Here is a 27,428-nt window from a genome sequence, read left to right as displayed (position 1 = left end):
TGCAAGGTAAAAAATACAGAAACAAGCTGTTGTCAGCTTTTCTGACGTTTTAAGTCAAATCAGGTGGTCCACGGTGGAGCGCTGCTGTTGGAACCCACACTGGATGGGTCAGAGAGGTCGTTTGATTCGAGGAACCAAACAAGACGAACATTGACCATCTTCTCTAAAATCTTAGAGAGGGCTCGTCAAAGCAATTGGACAGTAGTTTGAAGGGATCTTGGGACTTTTCCCAGGCTTAGGAAAAGGGAGGACAATAGCCTGGTGCCAAGCATCAGGAAAAACATTTTCCTTCAAGATTTGGTTAAAAGCAACCAAAAAGATAGGAAGAGAAGCAGGAGAGAGATGGCATAGCATCTTGTAGTGATATTTTTATTAGGTTTGACTGATGAGCTGCCAGACTGATGAAGAGCAAGTAGCAAGTATTAATTACATCAGTGTAAAGGGGTGGTTATAGTCACAGAGACGATCCACCCAAAAGGAAAGAGGTGATCGCTCTGCCCATATCTTTATGTCTAAGAAGGTAGAAGGTGAAGCAAAAGTGCTAGATGCATGAGAATTGCTTTTGTCAAGAGAATCAGCTATGCTCTTGGCATCAACAACTTCCTGGCCATCAGAGAGCAAGATAAAAAGTGGACAGAATTATTCTGTCTACTAACCTATTGAATCTTGTCCCATATAACTTTCGAACTTATTGTAAAAGAGATGCCAGAGTATGTGCACGGACCCGCTAAAATGCAATGTGGTTTAGAAGTGTGGAATACCTACAAAAGACACCCCAGGCCCGTTGTAAGCCTTATGTGCCATGTGGCAGGCAGGATTCCACCACGAATGAGGATACTGTGTAAAATGTGTCGAGGTTTTAGGAATACACTGAGCATTAGAGTCAGTCACTGCTGCCATGCAGTCGTCTATTGATGGCTTACAGATGATGGTAGGATCATGTTCCAAGAGCACAGTGAAAGAAGGCAAGTTAGTCTGGTCCAGTTTATATGGAGATAAGCGGGTCGAATGGTATCGAGCACAACCTCTGTTCTCAGAATGATAGGAATATTATCATTGCCCTGTGGGTTATTGTCAACCCTCCAAGAAAAGTAAGAGAAAAGTGAAGGAGAGTAGAAAAAGAAATCAGTAGCAGTAAAAGACTGATTAGATGCATGAAAAGAACCTGTATTGATGAGAGAAATGTTGTAATTTGAGATAATACTCTCTATAGAACCTCTGCACCACCACAGAGGAAATTGTATCTACTAAAATCCCCATGATTAAAAAGGGAGACAGTAACTGCCCAGTGAGAGAATCGAAATCCGAGTGAGCATATACCTCTTCAGGAGCCAGGTAGGGAGAACAAATAATGATGGTACAATCCAAGGATGCATAGATGCCTACAGCCTCCAAGGGTGTATCAAATGATAAAGACAAAGTGGTAACATGCTGATCGACCAGCAGTGCTACCCCTCCATGCAATTGTCCATCACACAACTTATCATTTCTGCACAAAAAATCTAGTCCCTTTTGAAAAAAAAGGAAGACATCTGCCCCTAGGATTTTTCAGGTGAGGAATGCATAATTAGAAATTGAGGTTCAGTATCTTATCGTGATAGTGACTGTACAACAGTTTATTCAAACCTGGTCAACGATACCGAGGCAGATAGAATCCTGCGACAATGTGAGATTACTGTTCTTTCATATAGCGTGAAACTGAGAACATACACAAAATGTACAAGTCCAGCAGATAATTTGTAACAAAAATAACAACTAAAACCGTGATGAAAGTTTTGGGCATAAACACAGTCTAAATATGATTTCGATACATAATATTATTATACTTAATTTTTTTCAACTGGTAATGATTGCTATTATGTATTGTTTTTGAACATTCTTAATTAAATGCAATTTTCAATAAATAAATAAAGGTTAAAGAAAAAGCTATTTTCACGATATATAAGAATATTTTGAATAAATCTATCGTAACTCGAAAACTAAAGCTCATCAGTAACTTTTAATATGATGTTTAGAAGCAGCATTACTAAATTACCAGAAAAGTTGCAGTTTCTCTAACAGCAGAAAACTGTTTTTGTTCCTCGAAGTTATTTATGCTTGTTGTATCTAGGAGTGCTTGTCCTTTATGATGTTTCCTGCCATCTAGTATATGTGTAGGCATGATACTTCAGATTATATCCTTATTTGTAGATGTTAGAACAAGTGGTCACACCTTTAAATTTATTTTGTGTAATCCATAAAATGAATGTTTTAAAGGGCAAAGCTTAGTTCTTGCATATGGGCTTGTATGCCTTGTTCGTTTTTGGCCGTGGCGTAAAGGCTCAAAGGTTTCCTTTCACGTACAAAAGTTTTATCTCACAGCGCCATCTGATTGATCAATTTAAAGATATAATTACAGACGCGTCTTTTTAGGATTCTCTCTTATTTTCCTTTTGTTATGAAAAGAATTACAGGGAAAACTAGTGTAGAAAAATAGTAGTACTTGTCATATATAGTTTATATAAACAGTAATCATAAAACACTTAAATAATATGAAATACCGTTAATACATACTAGTGTTTTAAAAATAAACATTTCGAGAAAAATCAAACAAAAGACAAATCACAAAAGTAACACTTGTAAAAATGATCACACGGGAAATTTCGTGGATAAAACTACATACAAGAAACTGTAGATGTAAATATGTTTTTAGTACAGTGTAGGAACAAACATTGAACCCTCCACCTCAAATAAAGATAGTGCACATGAAAGAAATAATTTATTGTATACTAACATATCTACATATCTCATACTGACACAGACTAACAAAAGGTTAGATTAATAATATAAAATGTCTGTCTGTTGGCCTCTATTTTTATGAAATAGAATGATACGTCTTTATGTGCGATGTGGTACCCTCCTGTCATATTAGAAATGAGTTTAGCGAAAGTTTTAGAAAGATTTTTGTTTCAAAGCATCGTTTGTTTATTTCATATTTTTCATTTGCTACAATTATTAGTAAAACACGAAAAACTAAACCATTAACATGAGTTTTAAATAAGAGGGACGCTCATATTTTATAATTAAAACTGAAAACAATACTTAACAGACAAATTGAATTTTAAAATAGAAAATTAGATACATGTATTCTGTAGTCTTTCTATTTCCACATAATTGTATTTTTGTTTTGTTTCTTGTGTAAGGAGTAATCGCTACCAGAATTCCGTCAGTAGAAATAATTTTAAATTTCACAGAAAGCAGCAATAACATTTTGTGATAAAAAGTAATTTAACAAATTATGAATTATTTCATAACTTGAGAACGAAAAATTTGGCAGACCGTTAGTTCAAAAAATTAAATCACAAGATGTAGTCATATAAAACACAAATAATGATATTACAGCTTTATCTTTCATATTTGTAAATACCAAATTGGACCATTTGTGAATGCATCAACAGAAAACTACTATTGGTTAAAGAGCACTTATTTTTAAAGATCTACTATGCGAACTGCACAGATCTTGGTACAACTGCAGGACGCTATAATAATGCCCATTTATAACCAATCACTTGTGGTTCATAATAGGCATCGCCCATGAGTGTTACAAATATTTTAATATACGGGTAAAAACTAATAAACTTCATCCATTTGTTTTTCATAATATTGTTGTTTCACATGCTTGCTGAACAAAAAGCTGTGACTATTCAAACCTGGTCAAACCTACTGAAAACTCTTGCTGCAAGTCATAGCACTATTTTGAAGCTCATTCTTGAAAGCCAAGATTTCTATTCTAAAATTTTCTATGTTCTTTTTCGTTACCAAAGGTAAGTTATTCGAGGCGCAGAACTTTTTAAATACTTTTAAAACAGTCGGAAATACTCCGTCTATTACAGTAAACAATGTATATATTCATATAGGTCTCTCTAGTCTTGTTATTTATTGTAGTTGTACAACTCACTACAAAAAGAAAAACAAACGGATACGAATATTTTACTGAAACCTGGACAACAGTAATCAATGCAGTATTGAGTATGCCATAGAGTAATTTTAAAACTTGTTGAATGGCCTTCGTTTTTTCACCCTGAAGAATATCTACAAGCCCTTTTCTTTTCGCAATTAAAAAAATTCGGAGTTTACCTAATGCGCATTAATTGGAAAATAATATGTGCAACTTGTAACGCACTAATTGGAAACTGCCACTTTGAGTATTTATCATTTCTCGAATTCGCTGTTGTACTTTACATAGTTTTCTGTGACTATTTCAGTGTCTTTTCCAACAATAGACAATTACTGTTATTTTCTCAAGCTACCAATCCCAATTTTAACTGCACTAAAATTGATAAATACAGTAGACATGGACTCAAAACACAATTTATGGCTTGAGAAAATAACGTAGACACTACAGCCTAATTTCTTTACTTCTTCTGAGTCCCTACTTGTAAGTTTAAATATATAATTGTTGCAACTTGTTTTTGTACTTTTTTACCATCACTATTCCCCTTTTAAATTATTTTTTTTAATTATATTTTTTACACAATCACCCCCCCCCTTGCATGGCCGGGCGGGTTAAGGCATTCGACTCGTCATCTGAGGGTTGCGAATTCGAACCCTTGTCTTACCAAACATGCTCGCCCTTTCAGCTGTGGGAGCATTATAAAGTTACGGTCAATCCCACTATTCGTTGGTAAAAGAGTAGCCTAAGCGTTGGCGGTGGGTGGTGATGACTAGCTGCCTTCCCTCAAGTCTTACACTGCTAAATTAGGGACGGCTAGCACAGATAGCCCTCGTGTAGCTTTGCGTGAAATTCCAAAACAAACAAACAAACAAACACAACCACCTATAAAACGGCAGGAACCACATTCGTTTTTCCAAGGCAGTAAAACAGCTTCTCATTATTATTATTAAGGCCATGATTTGCTGGTTTTTGGCCAGAAATTACGCTAGTACACCCTTTATTTGGAACACTGCCCTTCAGATTAGCACAGAATATTATTAAACACATTACCTCATATTAATTAGAAAAACAACCTAAAACAAATTCGAGCTTTATCAGCCTTCCGTGTCCGGTTGTGTCAGTACTAAAATATTTTACATAACATTAACTGTATTAGCCTGGTGTCATTTTTGTTTAAGTCTCTACGTTTTTATCAGTTCTAGAGTTTTTTGGGTTATCCAACTTTCTAGGTAGGTGTAGCTTTCATAATTTGTGAACCTCTTAGTTTTCGGGTCGTACTACTGACGTATTATGTTCTAGAAGAGATGTGGTTATTTTCGTTACTTAATTTCCTATACGTTTCATATTACAGTCTAAACATCCGTATCTCTTTTTATCTCCTCAGCTGCTGCTCGATTTATGCCGAAACAATATTTCACTATAAACACATTCAGTTTGTTTACTTCTCAGTCTAATTGATAACACTGATTATAAGATACCGGCTGAGAATTGTCGTTTTGCACAAAGACCATATATGATTCATTATCACTAATGTTGTTTTGTTGTTTTAACAATTTCATAAAATAAAAAGTTATTTTTTCATTATAATACTTTAAAATAGTAATAAAAGTGCGTATATAAGGAAACACTGCGTGTCACATAGTATATATGGCCTACATAATTCAACTGCACATTAAAAATGTATAATTTTAACCAATATAGAAACATGATCTAGTTGACCGGGCAATAAGTTTCGTAATCCTTGCGACAGCATCGAGTCATCAGTCAGAAATTGACCAGTTAACTCTTACTATAGTTCTAGGAACTTACGAGCGAAAAAAGGGAATGTATAACAGTATGTAAAACTACTATGTTCACAATCCAGTCAAAAACACCTGTGAGAAAAAAAAGTTCAGCTCAAAACGCATCGAGCGTGCGGCTTGAAAAAATGAAATAAATTTTTGTTCAACTTGGAGCATACTTGTGGATAAACCAAAATATCTAGACTACCAAATTAATGAATAAATATTTGCTGTAGAATTCTTATAAATGCTGTGAGTGTAGCTACCAGTTTGGTCGCCATTTTGTTTTCATTTCTTTAACTTGCTCAGTTCTTTTTGTCAGCACCTTTTTTCACAACTGAGGTGTTTTTAATTTGATATCTCGACTTTGTCAATACACAACAAAAAACTACAACAAGTAATACTGTACAGTAACCAAGATTAGCTTTAGAATCGCAAACTAAGTGGAACACCAAAAGCGCATATTGTTTTCATAAATACATTAGCAGATCTTTTATTAAATTAACTACGGATCTTTTGATAATAATTGCTCAAATTATGCCGCTCTGTCAGTCTGTGCGATACCTTAATATGGGTTTGTTTTGTTTGTTTTGGAATTTCGCACAAAGCTACTCGAGGGCTATCTGTGCTAGCCGTCCCTAATTTAGCAGTGTAAGACTAGAGGGAAGGCAGCTAGTCATCACCACCCACCGCCAACTCTTGGGCTACTCTTTTACCAATGAATAGTGGGATTGATCGTCACATTATACACCCCCACAGCTGGAAGGGCGAGCATGTTTAGCGCGACGCGGGCGCGAACCCGCGCCTCTCGGATTACGAGTCGCACGCCTTACGCGCTCGGCCATGCCAGGCCACCTCTTAATATGGAATTAATTGTATTACATCATTTTATCCATATAACAGTACTTCTCCCTATTCTGACTAATACTTTGGGGAAAACCGAATCTACAAAGGAGAGTCGTAGCCAGACTTAAAACAGTGTGGAGCATCGCTGATTTTAGCTCCAAAAACGCTTTTTGAGAAGTGTGTTAGAGATGGAAAAATGATTTTAGTACACAGTAGGATATGATTTGATTTTATATATGATTTGCTTATCTTTTGTGTGTGTGCGTGTGTATTATTTTCATGCGAGCGTACCGTAACACTGCTTTACATATTTATTTAGCACCTAACAGTCGAGCAATTTGTTTGATTTAGTTTAATTAAAAGAAAATTAATAAATAATTTACGACATGTATGGATTGTTCAATAACTTATTTCATGATATTCACTTTGTAATAGGGCCCGGCATTGCCAAGTAATCCGAAAGTCACGAGTTCGAATCCCGGTCGCACCAAACATGTTCGCCCTTTCAGCCGTGGGGGCGTTATAATGTGACGGTCAACCCCATTATTCGTTGGTAAAAGAGTACCCCAAGAGTTGGGTGGTAATGACGAGCTGCCTTCCCTCTAGTCTTACACTGCAAAAGTAGGGACGGCTAGCGCAGATAGCCCTCGAGTAGCTTTGCGCGAAATTCACAAAACAAATAAACAAAAACAAACTGTGTAATAATAACTACCAAATTATTTAATACCAAATGTAAACGTTTGTAAGAAGTTCAAACTGCAAAACCTGATTACTTTCACACAAACATAACTGCTTTATTTCATTGTGAAAGGTCTTGTCTGCTTCAGTATTTTCTTTGTCGTGTGCGAGATCAGGTTCTACTCAGATCTCTTCTTCAACATTTGCAAGCTGAACTGTCCAAAAATGGCGTGGCAACACTATCACGTGGGATCAAATTTTAAGGTATCGGGCATCACAGACATGATGACAGACACACAATTAGACTTAGCAAGATTTTGTATAATTCATTACTATAAGCCTAATAGGCAATAATCTCACTATGTTGCAATGTATTAAATCCAACTCCAAGGCTAATCATCACTATAAAGACATCGTAAATTTATTACAATGTGTACTTTTCAGCTTGTACTTATACAAAGCTATAATAAAATGTGTATCAGTGATAAACATGCATCTGCATATCTCTGTTAAATAGAAAAATTACTCATCCAAAGAGCATACCTTTAGTTTAAATAGTGCCGTTAATGAATGTTGTACTTTATCGAGAACAAGGTAGCCACCTACCATTACCAAAGAGTGTACGATTTTTTTCGTACTTTGCCAAATGTGTCAAATTACAGTTTAAAAAAAAAAATTCTCTATAATTTGGGCCTCAGGACCCCAGCCTGTCTACGACTATGTCTACAAGTACATATAGGTTACCGTCTTTACCTTCAGCTTTAAAGTCAAAAACAAAACGCAGTGACCTTGAGCTGAACTTTACGGTTTTATTTCACATCAACAACGCGTAAGTTACACCATTTCTAAAACGACAAACTTATTGCAAATTACAAACAATTTAAGCAAATGTTGAATTAACGAAACGACCTGGGTCTCGTTACCTATTTATAAACAGGACAAATACATTCCACAAATAATTTACATTGCTTATAATTAAGCAGTTTTTCTCACGTACACACGTTCCAGGTGTAACTAGTGCTCCTAGTAATGAGGCATGAAAGGAAATAGTGAAAAACTAGTAATATTTCTTGTTTAGTTTACGGGTTCTATTTTTAGTATTTAATCTTGCGTAATGTACAAGATTGTACATTATGATATACGACTGTTTTGGTAAATTAAACTTTCCGAATTTTTAAAAAAAATTCCAATGTATAAGTAATATTTTTGAATACATTGAAAACTGTTATGTACAGTCCACAAACAAGACAAATATTGTTTTAGTATTAATATTAAAAAGGTCGTGAATTCGAGGTACACCTTAAAATTTGAAATATGAAATAATGGTTTAACTCACCTCTAACGCTTGACTAACTGCAAAATTTATATTTTATTTTTAAGTTTAAAAAACGGACAAAACAGTTGTAATTACTGTAAATGGGACTAAGGTGGTGTTTACTTCATGTTTAAGTAATAAATGTGAGGACTTACTTGACATCAAATCATCTATAAAGCTTGCGTGGAGCGACTTACACTAACTCCAAACATACAAAGTCAAGCTCGTACAGCAACTTTGCGAACTTCCCACATGTAGGTTACAACGTAAACGTGAATGCACAAATGGCGAATGCAGCCATGGCATGCGCAGAGCACTTTGTTCGAGTTAGTTTATTCGGTCACTCGTTACGACTGAGGTGTCATTCGCGTAACTAACAGCAGTGTAAAAGACGAGATTCTGTGAATCTGATAGCTGAAACACTTATAACATGTTTAAAACATTTTAAATTCCAAGTGACAGTTTTTCTTTTGCTATATAATGATTAATACTTAAATACAAAATATGCAACGTATGCGTTATTGTTCAAACAGTGGAGAATTTCTCAAACAAACGTAAAGGTACTCAGCTGGGTGAGTGTACGTGCTTTGAAAAATAAGAAACTACGTGTACACATAAAAAGCGTCAAAACAACTCGAATAAGGCGTAGCACTGGTATCGCCTTAAAAAATAAGTACCGATTCTCAGTATCTGTGGATACCAACAGAATTTCACCCTTGAGTTTAAATCACCCTAAAATGCTTTGTTTTAAGGTAGCATGACTTATCGACAAGAAAAGAACGAAAGACACTGGAATATGTTAAACAACATATGCAAAATACGTGCGATAGTGAACATTGAAAATCTTAACTTGCTGTTTTTCGTCTTTAAAAACTAATAGTTTTGAAACTTTTGTTTTTTTTATTGAGTTTTAAAATAACCAAACTTTGATACAAGGAATGTTATAAAAATAATGTTTTGTAGCAAAATGATATATTTAAAAAATGTTTCAGCTTAGACTTGAATTAATTTCAGTGACGACCAATACAGACTTGATTATATTGTAAGTTATTTATTAAATATTAACCGATGGAAACAATTATCAAAAATACAAATATATGATGCCACTTCGTAGACCAGTGAACCTGACGATGACCAAAGAAGGTCGAAACGTTGTTCGCTCCTCTGCATAAAATATTTTCTCAACCCAAACCAGGCGTTTTTACTTATATATTTTCCTTTGAATCAACTTGATTAAGTTACATAAAACTTGATTTCTTATGGACAAGAAATTTACCTGTTAAACTTAACACTCTATTTACACGTTTCTTGACACTACGAAAATAACACTTATCTTCTAACATAACATCCAACCAACATTTAACACAAGAATAGAAGAGTGTATCTCGTTACACTAAAACCTCCTAGCACAGATAGTTACAGAAAGTCACGAATCTTAGCTAATGTTTTCTTACCGCCATAACCATAAAACGTTTATTTTCTTACATTATTATCTGTTGAAACAATACTTGAAGCATCTTCCATCTTGGTGAGACAACGATGAAAGTTCCTTCTCAGAAAGCCATCAGTTCCAGTAACGTTCAAACCCTTTTACATTATCACCGAACGAGACACCATTAAAGCACATATTTCTTTTACTATCATGTGTTTTCATAAAGTGAGTCCACATCACTTTTTTTCAGCAACATTTATTCATACCGCAGAAAAGCGTTTATCTTCTCGATTTATCATCAGATGGCAGAGTAGTTAAAATGTCTATATTTTACCTAACTATCTATTCATGACACTAAAAACAGCTGTAATAATGTTACCGCCCGCCATAGCCAGATGGGTTAAGGCGTTCGACTCTACTCTGAGGGTTACGGGTTCGAATCCCCGTCGAACCAAACATGCTCGCCCTTTCAGCCTTGGGTCAATCCCACTATTCGTTGGGAAAAAGTGTAGCCTAAGAGTTGGCGGTAGATGTTGATGACTAGCTGCCTTCCCTGTAGTCTTACATTGTTAGATGGCCCGGCATGGCCAAGCGTGTTAAGGCGTGCTACTCGTAATCTGAGGGTCGCGGTTCGCATCCCCATCGCGCCAAACGTGCTCGCCCTTTCAGCCGTGGGGGCATTATAATGTGACAATCAATCCCACTATTCGTTGGTAAAAGAGTAGCCCAAGCGGTGGGTGGTGATGACTAGCTTCCTTCTCTTTAGTCTTACAGTGCTAAATTAGGGACGACTAGCGCAGATAAACTTCGAGTAGTTTTGCGCGAAATTCAAACAAAGAAACAAACCAAATCTTTCATACCCACCAGTTGACATACGAAAAATAACTACTTCTTTTCACCCTTCGATCACTAAAAAATATTTTCTTATAGGCGTATATTCAGATATGCTTCTAAATTGTCAAGCAAGTGTTCTGCATTTAATTTGAACAGGCCGTAAAAAAATCGTGAATATTCGCTGTGTTCTTCGTCTAATTAGAACAGGCTTCACAAAGATCGTAAACTTGTGCTAATCTTTTAGCTTATGTGACAAAAGTTTGCCCCTCAGTGGTACAGCGGTATATTTGCAGACTAACAATGCTATAAACCGTTTTTCGTTACCCATGGTAGACAGAGCACAGATAGCTCATTCTGTACCATTGTGCTTGACTTCAGACAAAGGTTTACACACTATCACGATCATTCTAATAAGTCTCATATTTGCTTGACAATGTTTTTGCGTCATGCTTTCCAGGAGTGGCACAGACTTGTGGAAGTTACTAGGAGCTGAGTATTTATCTTCCTTGAATGTCTGATAAGAATCATCATTTACACGCACAATTTGGATCGTAGGATACAACACTAGGGTTTTGTCTGACTTAAAAGTGAGGTATCATCATAATTCTTCTAATTTTCGTGTTATGTACTTTAAATAGAGAAGTTGGTCAGTTAGTTGAAGCCCAGAAATAAATTTGTATTTTGTTATGTAAATAAAATTTTGTTTTATTCATTTACTTGAGTTGTTGGCTTTTGTTGTGTGTGTCCATGTTTTATTATCTACTTAACTAACCTAGATTTGCTTTGTATGGCGGATACTTAATGTTTCTTTTGAAAATATTGCACCTGAATACTACAAATCATAATAGCTACCTTTTCCTTTTGCATTACTATCTCTTAACAAACAATTTGTGGTGTCTCTCATCTATTCCAAGTATGTTATGCCTAACGACATATTTCAGGAATAGCTAAACCATTTTATCGGACAGGACCGTCAGACACCCTTTCTCTAGTTCTGGTTCCCAGTGGGAGGCAAAGTGTTTTTGGACCCATTTCATGTTTGTAATTCCAAATGTATCATGGTTATCAAAGGAAGAGTTATTTCTTCAACTGTGTCATGATGATCACAGTTTGCAGAAACGTGAGATAGAACCATCAGATGAAATACCTTTCAAGCCAACATCACAATTAATGCATACAGATATGAACTGAGCAATGACTGCTGCAACAAATAATGATATAAACTAGTGGAGCTTGAACTGGATTTGATTTCTAACTCATCTGTGTACATCAGTCAGCTAACACCTGTGCATATGGTGGTTGGAGAACCATAGACTTATTATTACCTAATATATGCCAATAGCAATAGACAGAGGCAAAGCTGAGTTTTCATTGGATACTAAAAGAGCAAGAACGAACATTATTCGGCATTATCATGTGTTAAGCACTTCGCAGACAGCCACCATTTCAAACAGTTGCACAAACATTATTTTAATACAACATTAAAGCGGAGAAGCACATTTCTAACTGCATATTCTTAATGACAGGCACCATCCCAATGTAGTTGTCTGTGATTTGATTCCTATGATTCGTTTTTTAGAAATGAGCCTACTCTACAAACTGTAAACTAGTGTTTCTTCTGAGCACGTAAACTGCTGCTGTTTTACAGTAAAATGATAAGATTCTAACCAGACGGGGCTTGAGAATGAAGGACTTTATTCACTGATGTTAAGAAGATCTGTTACTTTTCTGCACTGCACAAGTAGTGAGAGAATCAATGCATAAACAACACTGTTTCATGTTTGGAAAGCAGATTACACTAATTTGAACAATGATCTGTGTGAGAGGAGATGTTGTATCGGTGCTAGTATGTAGCTGCTGTTACTAAACTTTTCAACTTAAGAGTAAAATTTTAACTTAGGCTTGAATGTATAACTGATGTGGTCATTGTACCGCATCTGAGAGCAAAGTCACAGCATCTACATCAAATAAAGTCTCTATTTGATAACTGTGGAAGTGATATGAACTCAATACAGAAGTATGATGTTTTTATGAGACCAGATGGTTTATTAGGCCTGACAACAAGTATACATCATCATATGCAAACAGATGAAGCATAAAGATTTCTCTAGAATAAACTATATATGTCCAACACTAAAAGTGAGTGGATGTTGAAGAATCGAGTAATAAAACCTTTACAGAGCATATGGTGATATTCAGTGAAAATTATCAAGAAGAAAAAGGAGCACTATTGTTATTTATGGACTTTAGATGGATGAATGTAGTAATGCACCAAGGCCTGTCTGCACTGAAACAATAAGTATACTAGAACTTGCTTTAGGATACTGTCAAGTTGAAGTGATTAGTAAAAACATACATAACGACACTTTCAGAAAAAGGAAACATGAATTCTGTGTCATACTATTATTGTACGTAATGCCCTCACAAATTTTGAGATACTGAGAAGGCTACGATGGCAGTCTTAATTGGGAGAGTCTACTGTATCACACTGATATAGATGCTGGCTTTAAAATACAACACGAAATGTTTCACTCATATAAACAGAAGTGTAGTTTTTTGGTCACAAATAGTTGATAGGGATGGAGTTGCAACTGTTCATCTTTAGCTGATTGTTCGCCAGGGTTAGCCTCTACCTAATAATATATGACAAAGCCACAGATTTCTAGATTTCATGTTCTATAAATGGCAGATTTTTTTCATTTTTTTAAAACACCGACACCAATTGTCTCTATTTGGATTAACTAAGATATGGCAAGTTAAGTATAGACAGAAGAAAGTAAAGTTGTAATACTTTTAGGTATGTATGTATGGACCGGAATATTTCAGTAGGTGTCTTTGGCGTGTTTATGATAAATTTGAACAATAAACAAACAACACACAGTTGACTTATTTTAAAATAAATAAAACAGGTCAACATTTTTCATACTTAATAGCGAGACTTATATAACTGGGAAATACAAATATAGATTCAACTAAGCCAGTTTTATTTTCTTAAATATGGTGGTTGGCCTAAGGAGTGGGTTGCAATGAATTTGAATGAATTTAAAAGAAACCTTGATAGATATATCAATGATAAGGGCTAGCTTTCATTTTTACTTATTTATTTAATAGATTTAATATAGTTTAGAGGATGGAACGGCCGAATTGAACCAATAGGTCAACTGTTGTCCCTAAACAATATGTTATGTTATATGTTACACGTTAATACAAATGCCAAATTACAACAATGAGCAAACAAAACATATAATTTGTACACATTTATGTAAACAAACCTGCAAAAAACTATAACTTCTAAACATAACGAAATTTAATATTTGCTCTATACTTAAATTATAACAGTCATGTATATTTTTAAAAAATTCCCTCTTGAAGAAGAATATTCATATTATTTTTGTACTATATACAAAGGTTTTTGCAAGTAATGCACAAAGTCTTTTCATAAAGTCTGCACCAACATTTATAGTTTCCTTGATGACTTCAAGGTGGAGCTTGCAGTTCTTGAAGTACAACACCCATGTCGTGATTTCACACCTCTGGATATATACAAGTGGCTTATGATCTATCTGGATTATAAACTCCTTCTTGTAATGGTAATTCTGAAGTTTCTGAATAGGAGCTACGATGGAAAGACACTCTCCTTCAATCACAGAATAGTTCTTTTGACTGTTTATTACTTACATGCATCATTGAAAACAGTCCATCTACATGCTCTAGCAGAAGTACTGCTTTAATTCCAGCATCTGATGCATCTACCTAAACAATGAACAGTTAGTTCAAGTCTGGAATTCTAAAAATTGGCAAAGATTCTAACACGTTCTTTATCTTCTGGGATGTGTGTTCTGTGATTATTCCTGTCTTATCTTGTTGGGTTGGCCTTTCTTGGTGAGGTTAATCAGAGGTGCAGTGACTTCAGTATAATTTGAGATGAGCTTCTTATAGTATCCTGCTAATCTCAGGAATGATCGGACTTGCTAATTGATCGTTGGAGCAGATGTATCTTGTATGTAAATTAGCATTTCCTTTTCTATAGTTATTTGTCAGACATCCACCTTTGTCCAATAAACTCCAGCATAGAATAGCGGATGAAATGCTTAGATGGTTTGATGACCAAACCTGCTGCCTTTACCCATTTGAACAATATCTAGGTTTCTACAGGTAATCTTCTACCTGGCTGTGTGGGTTAGAATATAATCCACATAACCTTCGATGTTGGTGGTTTTGTGCCATTTATTTCTTATTTTGTGGGTGAATATCGCTGCTGAGATGACTAATACAAACATCTGATTGAACTGTAACATCTGTCTGGTGTCACGAAGGTTATGTTTTCTATGGAACCTGTCCTTATTAGTATCTGCCAGTAAACGTTACTGAGGTTGATCTTGGCAAAGAACTTAGCCCTGTCTAGTTTCATCATGATAGCTTATGAATTATTCATAGGTTTTAAGTCGAGTTTCATCACACGGCTCAACTTCCAGAAATCAATGCAGAAACAGCTTGAGCCATCCATTTTCTTCACGCTTACCACTGATGAACAGTAAGCTAAATTTGATAGCTAAATAATTCCAGCTTCTAATATTTGCTTGATCAGCTTTCTCATTGTACAAAACATCTGGTATGGCTTCTTCTTCACTTGATCTCTGGTCGTGTTCTCAAACTTGTGTTAAGCTTGGTCTGTCTTGATGAAACTTTGTAGAATGGACGGCAACTGCCTGTTATGGAAAAACAAGTGTAGAGGACGACGTTTCGAAAGTTTTCCTCCTTTCGTCTTCAAGCCAGTGTACGTGTAGGGGTTGTCGGTATTTTATAGTGTTCTGGTGGATTGTGGAGAGCGTGTTATGATTGGTTGGATTATCACTGTTTCTAATTGAAGGAGAGATTTCCTGTAGATTCAACCAATGACAGCCACAGGTTACTCACCTCTAATCCGGAATCTCTGTTTAGTGAAGGGTTAATAATCTTAATATAAAAGGATTCTTTGATTTTTCTTGTCTTCCAGAATTTGTCTGTGTCGATGATTCTAGTTTTCTCACAGTTTATTCTGTGTTCAGTTAACGTGGTGTGCTCCGCAATAACTGAATTTTGTGTTTTCATGAGTCTTGTACTATCTTTATGTTCTTTTATTCTTGTCATAAGTTTTCTTGAGAATGTTTTAAGAAGGTTGGAGAAACTTGGTTTTATCAGTGTGGATGAAAGGGTTCTTTCTTCAACGTCTTCCATGAACATGTCTGCTAGGATTGGGAACAGTAGTGATCCCAAGGCTGGACCATCTGTTTGTTTATAGAATTCCTCGTTGTATTGGAAATAGACTAATTGTAGGCAAATGGTTGTTAGTTCAATTATGGCGTCTATTTTTGCTCTTATTCTCTCTTTTTCTCTTCCTTATTGATGCTCTTCTATCTCTAGGTTTTGTTGTTTATCAAACTCTTATATCACTATCTTTTATCCCAACTCGCTCACTTCTCTATATCCATTTTTCAAAGTCAATTGGCTTGGTTATATTGTGTAGCAGTGACCCCTACAATATTTTATTCAGCACCACAGTCGCATTTTTGTTGTCTTTTATATCTTGTTTTATTACTATCTAATCCTGGTTGGTTCGCCTATGTCAGGCTTTTAGGTGTGGATGTATGGGCCAGATTCTTTACAGTGAGTGTGGATGACTTGCTGATGATAAATTTAAAAATCAACAAACAATACACAATCCAGTTGTTTTAATATATTATTTTAAAACCAGTAGAAAGTGTGCAATTTGTTTATTCTTACAATTTATTGCTAACAACTCACAGACAACTTAAAGCATCTGGCCCATAAGTCCATACCTAACAAACTGAGAAATTCATGTTCTAAACTCACTTTTGCCAATGCACCAGAGCTTTGTCGAGATCTTCTATTTATCTTGGATACAGACTTAGAGTAACTGGCATGGTATACAAGATGGTAATGTATGCCAATTACATAAAAATGTTTTGAAATGACAATACTATAAAACAAAAAGTAACTGCTTGCAGTTCTGGTATTTGTCAAATGTTATTCCCACTACGTGCATTGTATTAAGTTTAACTTTCAAATGGACAGTCCTCTTCGAAATGGCTAATGAAACTAAAAATACATAATGAATCATTTACCATCAATTAATTGCACAACTCCAACCAGGTCAGCAACACATAAATACCAGTTGTTTATCTTATCAACCCAAGAGATAAGGTCCATTTACTGAATATCCAGATGCTGCATCCGAGACGAAACAAAACCACTATGATAACATATATTGAACTATATGAGAAGTGACACTTTGCATTTGGACGAGCACCATAGATAATCAATTAGAAATGTTGGAAGAAGCAACTGAATGGATCAAACCTACTTTTAGTGTTACCATCACAAATAAGTAAATATGATGGTGACGCACATAAAATCTACCACTTTCAAATTTAGATTAAAATTCCAAAACGGTATATTGTATCATTTTTATTAATCATTGTGACGTTGTAACCAAAACATAATGCAGTTTTAGAATCAGTCTTTGCACAATGCAAGGATGGGAAGAGAGCAGAAAGTATGATAAATTATTCACAGTATGTGGAAAATATTTCATGTTGTAGTCAGATATAACATTGAATGGCAGTGTAAACATTTTACCCATTTTACTTTCAAAAGAAAAAAATTGCCTGTGTCAGGGAATACTCAAATAGAGTGTTAGTGTTGTTGGTTACCCTCTGAAGAGAAATACCGTTGATATAGACAGCGACTTCAAGATAGTTAGCAATTGGACACCCAGCTACTGAATTGTCAGTATTTTACTTGCACATAGTGGTTGTTATTGATTATTTCACCAAGTTTTTTAAAGGTTATCCATTGGTCAACGTATTATAACATTTTATTACTGATGCGATGACTGACCAATGGATATCGTGATTTGTTTACCCTGGAAAAATTAGTAGGTCAAGAAGCTAACTTCAATAGCCAGCTGTTTGAAGATTTGTACTGAGTGCTGGGTATAAAGAACAAATGTTAGTCACCATATCATCTTTAATATGATATTTTGGCTGAATGAGGGGTACGTATCGTCAAGGATTTTCTTGTTATGTTTTTAATCCTGAATAAACTGAATGGGATAACCATCTACAGAGTGTGATAATAGTGCAATATGCAACTAAGAAACAAATAACTTGTTGTTATATGAATTTCCTCATATTCAACTGGAAAGTACAGATTATTGTAGATCTAATGTATGGCACTCCAACCCGTGCAAATTTACTACTGTTTCTACAAGAAAAATAATATATGGAATGGCTATATTGTGTAATAGTGGATCTAATTACAAATGTGCATCAGGTAAAGGTTAAAGCAGTTGTATATCAAAAAAGATGGTACAATAAAACAGTAACTGAATAAAAGCTCAAGCCAAGCGACCAGTATGATTGTAGTAAATGACTACAATGAAGAAACTATTCAAATCTGGATAGACTATTTTTGATCTTATCTTTCAACAGCTCGATGAATTGAATTATGGGTTAATGTGGTAACACAGTGTATTAACAAGTATCAAATACATAAGAGGCTAAGCATTGACATCAAAGATGAGCCGCCTGAAAACTGGCTGTTCCAAGAATACTAGGTAGGTAAACTCGTTGACTGTAACATATTAGCTAATTTCAGATGGTGAAGAAGAAGAATACGGTAATACATAATTGGTTGTTCATTAGAGTCAGATGAGAAATAATTTGTCTCTTTTCCTGATTATCTGAGATATAGCTGATGACCAACAAATCATTATGTTTGGGATTAACTGTTTCATCAACAGTTAAAATTGCAAAGTGATGTTTTATGATAAATGTGTGTTCAGTGTTCTAAGTGACATCCACATGATTATTATAACCTGTGTGTTTGAAAAATCAACAACAGAAGGTCATTCCAACCCTAACTTTACAAGATATTAAGTGATATTTAGGAGCAAAATTATGGGTTGGTCTGAATTGTTGTGATGATTCATCAATCTACTTAGCTATATTCTATCAGACCATGCAAAGCTAACTATGTAGACTGCTCGGACATTTTCATTTGTTAAATGAAATTTCTAGGGAAATTACAGTTTTATTCAACTCCTAGTGGTGATAAGAGAGTCTAAAACTATATATGAAAGACCTTTCAGTCCTTTCTTTCCAAGCACGTGGTTTAACTTTTGTGGTGAAGACTGGTCGGTATTTGGCTGTAAAAACATTGTGAGTGAATTCACAACCTTACTTATAAGTCAATGCAAATTTCAATTGCACTAATATTTGAGGTCTTTATTACCTGTTGATCTGCCCACCATGGCTATCGAAACCCGATTTCTAGCATTGTAAGTCCACAAATATACATCAATGTTACTGTGGGACCTTTTATATAGTAACTGTAATTTCTTAGTATTAAAAAACACAGTTTGCATATTTATCTGGACAAAAGGATTCCACTATCTTGAGAAGATAAAGTAGGACACGTGAAGTTTGTTTAAATACTCAAGTAAAGTACGCATAAAGTTAGCGTATTGTACAGTGGCGCCTTTTACAAAATATAACCTGGACCGAATTGAGCTTCAAAATCATGTTGTTTTAGCAGTATCTTGTTTGCTTTTTGAACAAAACCACATTGAGCTGGCTACTATGTCCACAGTGTGGAATAGAGCCCCATATTTTAACGTTGTAACTCTGTTTCACCTATTTAAGTAACTTCACATTGTCTCTGTCAACGACATATTAAGATTTCGACATGCTCAGCCAAGGACTAATAATTTGTTTTAGATTTATCAGTCACATTTTTTTCTTATCTCTTATTCTAACTTTCAAATTTCTACATGTCTATAATTTAAACTAGAACTACATAGAATTTTGTATATTACTATTCTTTAGTTCAATACTTTTGGTAAATTTACTTTTACTGAGGCGTAAAGGTTAATTGACCATATGTATACTTCATGGCAGCATTACCTGTTTGTGTTTATCATGTTCTTACACTAGTTTTGTTTATTTCTGTATGTTTGTTTAATTCTGAATTTCGCCCAAAGCTACTCGAAGGCAATATGCGCTATTTGTCTGAAAATTGTTACACTCAAATATTTATATATTTGTTATAAATCCTATATGTGGTATTAGATTTATATTGTCTATTTGTCGATGTATCATTTAAACAATTTAATTTAAATATTAAATATTCCTTATACAAGCTGCAGCTGCATTATAACATTATAATTCGGGTTTCGATACCCGTGGCAGGCAGAGTGTAGATAGCTTCTTTTATAACTTAATAACAACTAACCTAACAATCCTGATGTAAATAAACATTAACAGATGTCTATACAAAAAATGAAAACAATGACATTTTTGGGACAATGAGTGAAGCAATTTTGCTTTTTATTTACAGAAATAAACAGAAAGCCACTCCGTCTTTTTATGGAAACATCATAAACATATAAGCAACCTTCCATTTCTAAGGTAAAGCGTATCGTGTGTCTGATCGAATCGAAATGATTCTGGAAATCACTAAACGTGACATCTAAATGCCGCCACACCAGAAACGTTCGACATCAAACATTGATATTTCTGCTAAAAGTTGTTATAAAGATGACCCTATAGACAAACCTTGATTCTTTTTATAAATTTCATTTCCTCCCTTAAAAAAAAAAAAAATATTAGTTACACCCAACCTTAATGAACGACAATACTACATGAAAGAAAACCAGTCGATCGCTTGCTTCGATATTAATATTTTTAATGTTATTTAGAAATTCAGATGAATATGTAACCGCATATGTGTGTGTGAATTTGTTACAAACGAATATTATTTAATTTCTGTAGTGCATATTGGTGTATAAAAGATATATTAACTCTAGAAATAAACAGCCTTTAAATACCGAATTGTTGTTTTTACTTAATTAAACATTAAACGTTTAGCTTTACATTTTTTCAGGAGAGTTCACTGAAACATTAAAACAGAATTCCTTACAACATTGTCTTCATCAGTTTTAAGTTGTATCGAACCATTTTCAACGGAAACAATTAAATTAAACAATTTAAATAATTAAATCTTCTTTCGTTGGTACCTTGTTGCCTGAGGTTTTCAGTTCACCAAAAGCAAAGTCGTGTATTATAAATGTATTGATCCGATTAGATTTCTATTTTTAACTTCATACAAATAAAGTTATTGTGCACATAGAAACGTTGGTTTCTTGACGAGTTTGAAAGTGCACAAGTGCTGTCAGTCTAATGTAATTGTTAAGCGTATATGAGTGTTTATGTTTAATTTTACATGGCGCAAGTATTAAATTTATTTATTTTTAGAAGCGGTAATTTACGCAGGTCTAATTGCGTAACTGTTTGTGAATCATATGTTGAGTAATTGTACAACTATGAACTGGTGACTGTTATATTATTGCGTCATGTTACTAGAACCTTCTTCGTTTTTATCATTGTTCCAATAGAGTATGATTTTATCATAACATATTGTAGTGTGTTGAACGTTCAAAGCCTCTGTTGCGGTACAAATGTGCATCAAAAATGTATTTCAAAATATATGTATAAATAGATCTAGACTGCGTGACTATGAGTTTACTCACAAAGAGTGTATAGTAGAAATTTTAAAGTGAACTTTTCACATATTACATTATAACAACAGAGCAGAGAAGAAATAATTCGTCCTATCAAATTGTGCTTTAAACTAGCTGTGTGGACTTTGACAAAAAATTATTTAAAGCCCTGGATAGAACTGTGATAATCAATAGTGTAACGGACAGTTGTACATACTTTTGGCGTGTTTTAATATATTATTTTAAAATAAGTGGACTGTGTGCTGTTTCTTTATTGTTAAAATTTGTCACCAGTATCCCACAGACATCTACTATACAAAATTCAGTCCATACATAAAACTTGACAGCATTGTATATGTTGTTTATTTTGAGTTATATCGATTTTATTTATTTAGTTGTTGGATTTTTCTTATTTGGGACTGATACACTGGTTATCATTCATTCAACGTTACTGATACATTTTGTTTTAACCGAGCATACCAGGCTATGGATCTGAGGTTTGGTAGTTCACCAGAAAAGAAAAAACGCAAAAAAAAACAATGTATCTCAAATCGACTGGTATGGGTATTAACACTTTTATTGAAAAAGGATAAAACAACGTTTCGACCTTTCTAGGTAATCTTCAGGTCAAGAAAGAGAGAGTTTGCAAGTGACCGTTGTCGGACGCGTCTTAGGAACGAGAGTATCAACAGGTACGGGATTGTAGGAGGCGTTGCAGTTAGATGTTAGGTTATTAATTAGTATAGGTATAAAGGTGTTCTTTATATTAGTTTAATTTTGGTTTTAGTTGCTGTATAAGTAGGGCTTCTTTGATTTTGTGTTTGTTTATATTTGTTTCCCTGCTCAGTATCCAGATGTTTTCTTTCGTTATGTTGTGTTTATTAGATTTGCAGTGTTCAAAAACGTGTGAAAGTGTTTTGTTTTTTTTTTTGTTATTTGAATGTAGTTTCCTTTTTTCTGCTTGTTTATCCAATATAGAAGTCGTGGCAGTTGTTGCATTGTATTTTATAAATTATGTTGGTGTTGTGTTTGTCAGTATAGTTTTTACATAGTTTGGACTCTAGTTTTGTACCTGGTTTTCGAACAAATTTGGTGTTTACTGAAATGTTTTTTTGTTTTTTTGTTATAAATTTTTCCAAATGTTGGTTATATTTTCGCTGATGTCGGGAACATATAGTATGGAACATTATAAAGTTTTGTAGTTTGTTATATCTTGGGATTTATTGTTGTTTGTTTGTCTAGGTGTGTGCAATTAATTTATTCCACAATTTGTTAGGAAGTTTCTTGGTGTTGATGAAGTGTTGTTTTATTTTGTTAATTTCATCGTTAATTTTATCAAATGAGCAGAGTTTTGTGGTTGTGTTATTTCGTTTCTTAATATGCTGAGTTTTTGTTTTGTTTCACTTGCTTAGTCCCAGGGAATGTATAATCCAGTATGGGTGATTTTTTTCTGGATTTTTGTTTTAAATTGTTTATCAATTCTAGTGATCTTGAGGTTAAGAAATGCACTTAAGAGTCGTAGATGCAAAGCACGATGATGGTTGAATCGATAGAATGGCTACAGTAGAGTGTAAGCTTATTCCGAAACAAAGAATAATGTTTACTTACATCCTTTTCTCAAGGGTTTCATATATACACCCAAAATAAAACTGTATTAAGATATAGAATAACAAAAATCTGTCATATTTCAAGATTTGTCACGCTGTTAAACTATAATCAACTGTCAAAAAAAAAAGAAAGATCACCGGTCTTCTTCGATGATTCTTCGATCATCAACCAAAGAAGATACGTGATTTACATGTGTCAAAAAAGTAGTTTAAAATATAACTTAACAATTATGTAATATGTTGAAGAAAACTCCATTAAAATTGGAACTTAGATAAACTGTATGAATGACACATTATTGTTAGAAGACAGATTCTCCTATTATCAATAGATAGTATTGTAAGAATATAAACATACTGAGACACTAAACAACTTGTCTACCTTATGAAATTGACCATGACAAAAATGACGGTGATAGATCTGCCTTTTTCCATTACCATCATATAAGCTAAACAGCAAAACTTAGAATCCTATATTCACACAAAAGAACATATTTTACATTATCGTCGGTTAACACGAGTACGAGAACGTTTAATTCTGTTATTACTACCTTCTGACACAACACCACGCTATCATAATACATTACAACGTATTCACACAAAATGAAAACACCTATATTACTAAATAACCATTTTCTTACAGAATAATGAAAGAGCGTACTATGTTAAAATCCATATATTGCCTTAACATTGAAAATCCTTATCTTCTGACATTACCATTGTATAACAAAACAGGAGAACATTCCCATTTTTAAATTGAATATCTTAATACTTTTATCTTCTCATATACTAGCTTCAACTAAAACATAAAATAAGCTCATTGTCCCTTACACTACCATCTTGTGGCACTAGGCCTAAAACATATATGTTCTAGATTACTACCTGTTAATACCTGAACAAAAAGACCTATCTCCTTTCATTACTAGTTATTGGCATAACAGCAAAAGCACCTCTTTTATTACATTTCTATCTGTTGAAACTGCAGGTGGAATCCCTTTATCTTCACATCTATTAACACGTACTTAAAGAAAATCCTTTTTTCCTACATTACCATCTCTTGTTACAGCAGTAAAATGTCATATTTTTACTATTTATTAACATCTCAAGTGAAAAAAACTTTATACTTTCCTAGTCATTTATTAATGAAATATTAAAAGCGCTCATGTTATTAAATTGCCATCTATTCACACAACCGTATTGTTTGTGTTTTGAATTTTGCACAAAGCTACTCGAGGGCTATCTGTGCTAGCCGTCCCTAATTTAGCAGTGTAAGGCTAAAGGGAAGGCAGCTAGTCATCACCACCCACCGCCAACTCTTGGACTACTCGTTTACCAACGAATAGTGGGATTGACCGTCACATTATAACGCCCTCAAGGTTGAAAGGGCGAGCATGTTTGGCGCGATAGGGATGCGAACCCGCGACCCTCAGATTACGAGTCGCACGCCTTAACACGCTTGGCCATGCCGGGCCCACACAACAGTAAAAATGTGTTTTTATATCACTGTCTGTTACCATCTACTTACATAAGAAAACATACATCTTCTTATATTACTTTATTTCACACAAAAATGAATGTCTGTGTATAATCAACTATTAAGCCCGGCATGGTTAGTTGGATTACGGCGTTCGACTCGTAATCTGAGGGTCGCGGGTTCGCATCCCTATCGCGCCAAACATGCTCGCCCTTTCAACCTTGAGAGCGTTATAATGTTACGGTCAATCCCATTATTCGTTGGTAAAAGAGTATCCCAAAAGTTGGCGGTGGGTGATGATGACTAGCTGCCTTCCCTCTAGTCTTACAGTGCTAAATTAGGGACGGCTAGTGCAGATAGCCCTTGAGTAGCTTTCCGCGAAATTCAAAACAAACAAACAATCGTCTATTAACTTAACACTGAAAATAGCTTGCATTATCATCTACTGACATATTAATGGAATCATTTATCTCTTTACTTACTAAAATATTTTTTAAAAAGTTAAATCTCTGCTATTTCTGATTAACATTTTTAACATAACGGTATTTACTTTCATTTATTCGCCTTATCACCTAATAAATCAAAGTTATTTGTATACTTCTCCAAGCATAAATACTAAGTCTTATGGAACTGTTTCTATATATTATCTTATACAGAGCAACGAGGAAATTAAAGTAAAACAGTTTTGAGTCTGCAAGTCAGCAGGCAACGTGACTACCACTGTTTGTATAAAGTCGTAGTTAAACAGCATATACCAAACCTACATTTACGTAGGTCCCACGATGCTCCTGAAAATTGATTGCATTTATAAATCTACATCAGGTCTACTTATGCTAGCTTTCTTTTTTATTTAGAATTGATAGACTAGAAGGAAAGCAACTGGTCAGCATCACCCACTGCCAACTCTTAGGTCATTCTTTACCAAAAAAAAATTGGGATTGATTGAAACATTATGACTTCTCCAGGTTTTAAAGGAGGGGCATGATCATTCACAAAATTAAATTCCAGAAGTTGTGAATCGAAGCCCCTACCAACAGATCATGCCAGGCCTGGCGTTTTCTGGAAAGGGTGTGTAATAACTCTTTCTTAGATATAAAAACAAAAAGTGTTCAGATGGAGGATTTAGAATTTCTAAAATATGTATATCACTTTATTTAATAGCACTGAAAAACAAGTGGATATCGAATATTAGGACCGTGAAGAAAGATACAAACAAGTTCCTAATTGTACGGGCGTCTTATGTTAGGGGAGAAATCACGAACGAAGAGGTTGGTGGCAAAAGCCACCCGCATGTCCAATACAACGGTAAGCAGCATGATCAAAACTGATCCTTGTTTGGAAACAAAGCTACATAGTTGTTGTTGCACATATGAGTTAAAGCGTAGCGTTAAAGATCCTTTACCAAATCTCAAGGTAAGCAAACACGTACATGTGAAGATGTTTTCTTCTTTATTAATATAAACACATCCTATTTTGTGCATTCCATAAAACACGTGAGTCATGGTTGACCCTACGTTCCTATCATGAACATTTGTATGTTCTGTGACAAAGTCTGGTGATTTAATGTATAGAAAATGATTCGACAATTCTTTTATTCGTACTGCAGGTTATCTACTTTGTTTAAAGAAGTGAAACTCGAATTACACAAAATTATACCTCTGCATTATTCATACCAATGTACTTAATATTATGCGTTGTGTTAGAAAAATACAATACGTTAATAAACTGCCTTACTTCACATTGTATATATCCTTAAGGTATATAACAGTCATTAACGTTAAAGCTATGATACTAGAGTATTTGGGATTCGTTCACTGCAGTATAAACAGCACGAATAGGTCATCACATAGCGTTGCACCTAACGACAAATTCCTTAACAGTTTAAAAGATTAAGCGGAATGGCATTCCTCGTTTATAGCCTATTTAAAAACAAAAGGGAGACAGTTTGTTTGTTTGTTTTGTTTGTTTGTCTTTTGAATTTCGCACAAAGCTACTCGAGGGCTATCTGTGCTAGCCGTCCCTAATTTAACAGTGTAAGACTAGAGGGAAGGCAGCTAGTCATCACCACCCACCGCCAACTCTTGGGCTACTCTTTTACCAACGAAAAGTGGGATTGACCGTCACATTATAACGCCCCCACGGCTGATATGGCGAGCATGTTTGGCGCGACGGAGATGCGAACCCGCGACCCTCATATTATGAGTCGCACGCCTTAACACACTTGGCCATGCCGGGCCTATGAGAGAGAGAGTTTTCAGTTAAGGGCCATAGGTAATGTATAAAAGTGACAACAAAATATTACTGTTTTATCAGAAAAGAGTTGATGGTGGGTGCAGTTGACTAGTTGCTTTCGTTGTAGTTTATCAATTCAACTTAAAAAGCGCTATTTGCAAGATAATTCATTTTGTATCTATGGAAAACAAAAAACAACCTATAAATGACACCTGTAAATGCAAACAATAATTTATTGTACTACTGGGTGTAGTAAAAATAGAGTCCACGTTGACCTTACTCTATAAAGGGTTGGCTAAATTATGTTATAACAACCTTGGTATGCAAATTAGCAAGTCCCGGGATAACGAAAGTCGTGATGATGTATATATAAAAAATAAAAAATACATATTGGCATTATTTGGCATTACATGCCAAATAAACACAAGTGATTATTTTGGCAGTAGTATGGTGCCATTAAAAAGTTACCACTTTTGCGAAGGATATATATATATATAGACCACGCAGAAATATTCATACACTCACATCATAGGGATTTAGAATCTCAAAGGCAGAGATGTATCTTGTACTTATTGGTACAGAAAAAAATATTTTTAAATCAATTTGGTGACCAAGACTATCCAGAAAGAGGCCTGCAGTAAGACCTACCTAGTTGTGGTAAACAAAGTGTGACGCCTTGTAACAGGTAAGAATTCACGAACACAAAGGTTAATGGCAGATGCTATCTTGAGCAACAA

The 27,428-nt window shown here is 34.7% G+C and overlaps 1 protein-coding gene across 2 annotated transcripts in view; it reads right to left on the bottom strand.

Moving 5' to 3' along the window:
* Positions 1–8,844, bottom strand: part of LOC143241009 (sodium-dependent transporter bedraggled-like) — a 75,829-nt gene extending 66,985 nt beyond the window's left edge. For both annotated transcript variants that reach the window (XM_076484411.1, XM_076484414.1), the window contains exon 1: positions 8,710–8,844. The gene's annotated coding sequence lies outside the window, so the exon portion shown is untranslated. The remainder of the gene's footprint in view (positions 1–8,709) is intronic.
* Between the last annotated feature and the right edge of the window lie 18,584 nt (positions 8,845–27,428).

This window comes from Tachypleus tridentatus, chromosome 13 (assembly GCF_004210375.1).
Source record: "Tachypleus tridentatus isolate NWPU-2018 chromosome 13, ASM421037v1, whole genome shotgun sequence".
Taxonomy (NCBI): domain Eukaryota; kingdom Metazoa; phylum Arthropoda; class Merostomata; order Xiphosura; family Limulidae; genus Tachypleus; species Tachypleus tridentatus.
This window is presented reverse-complemented; position numbering and strand designations above follow the sequence as displayed.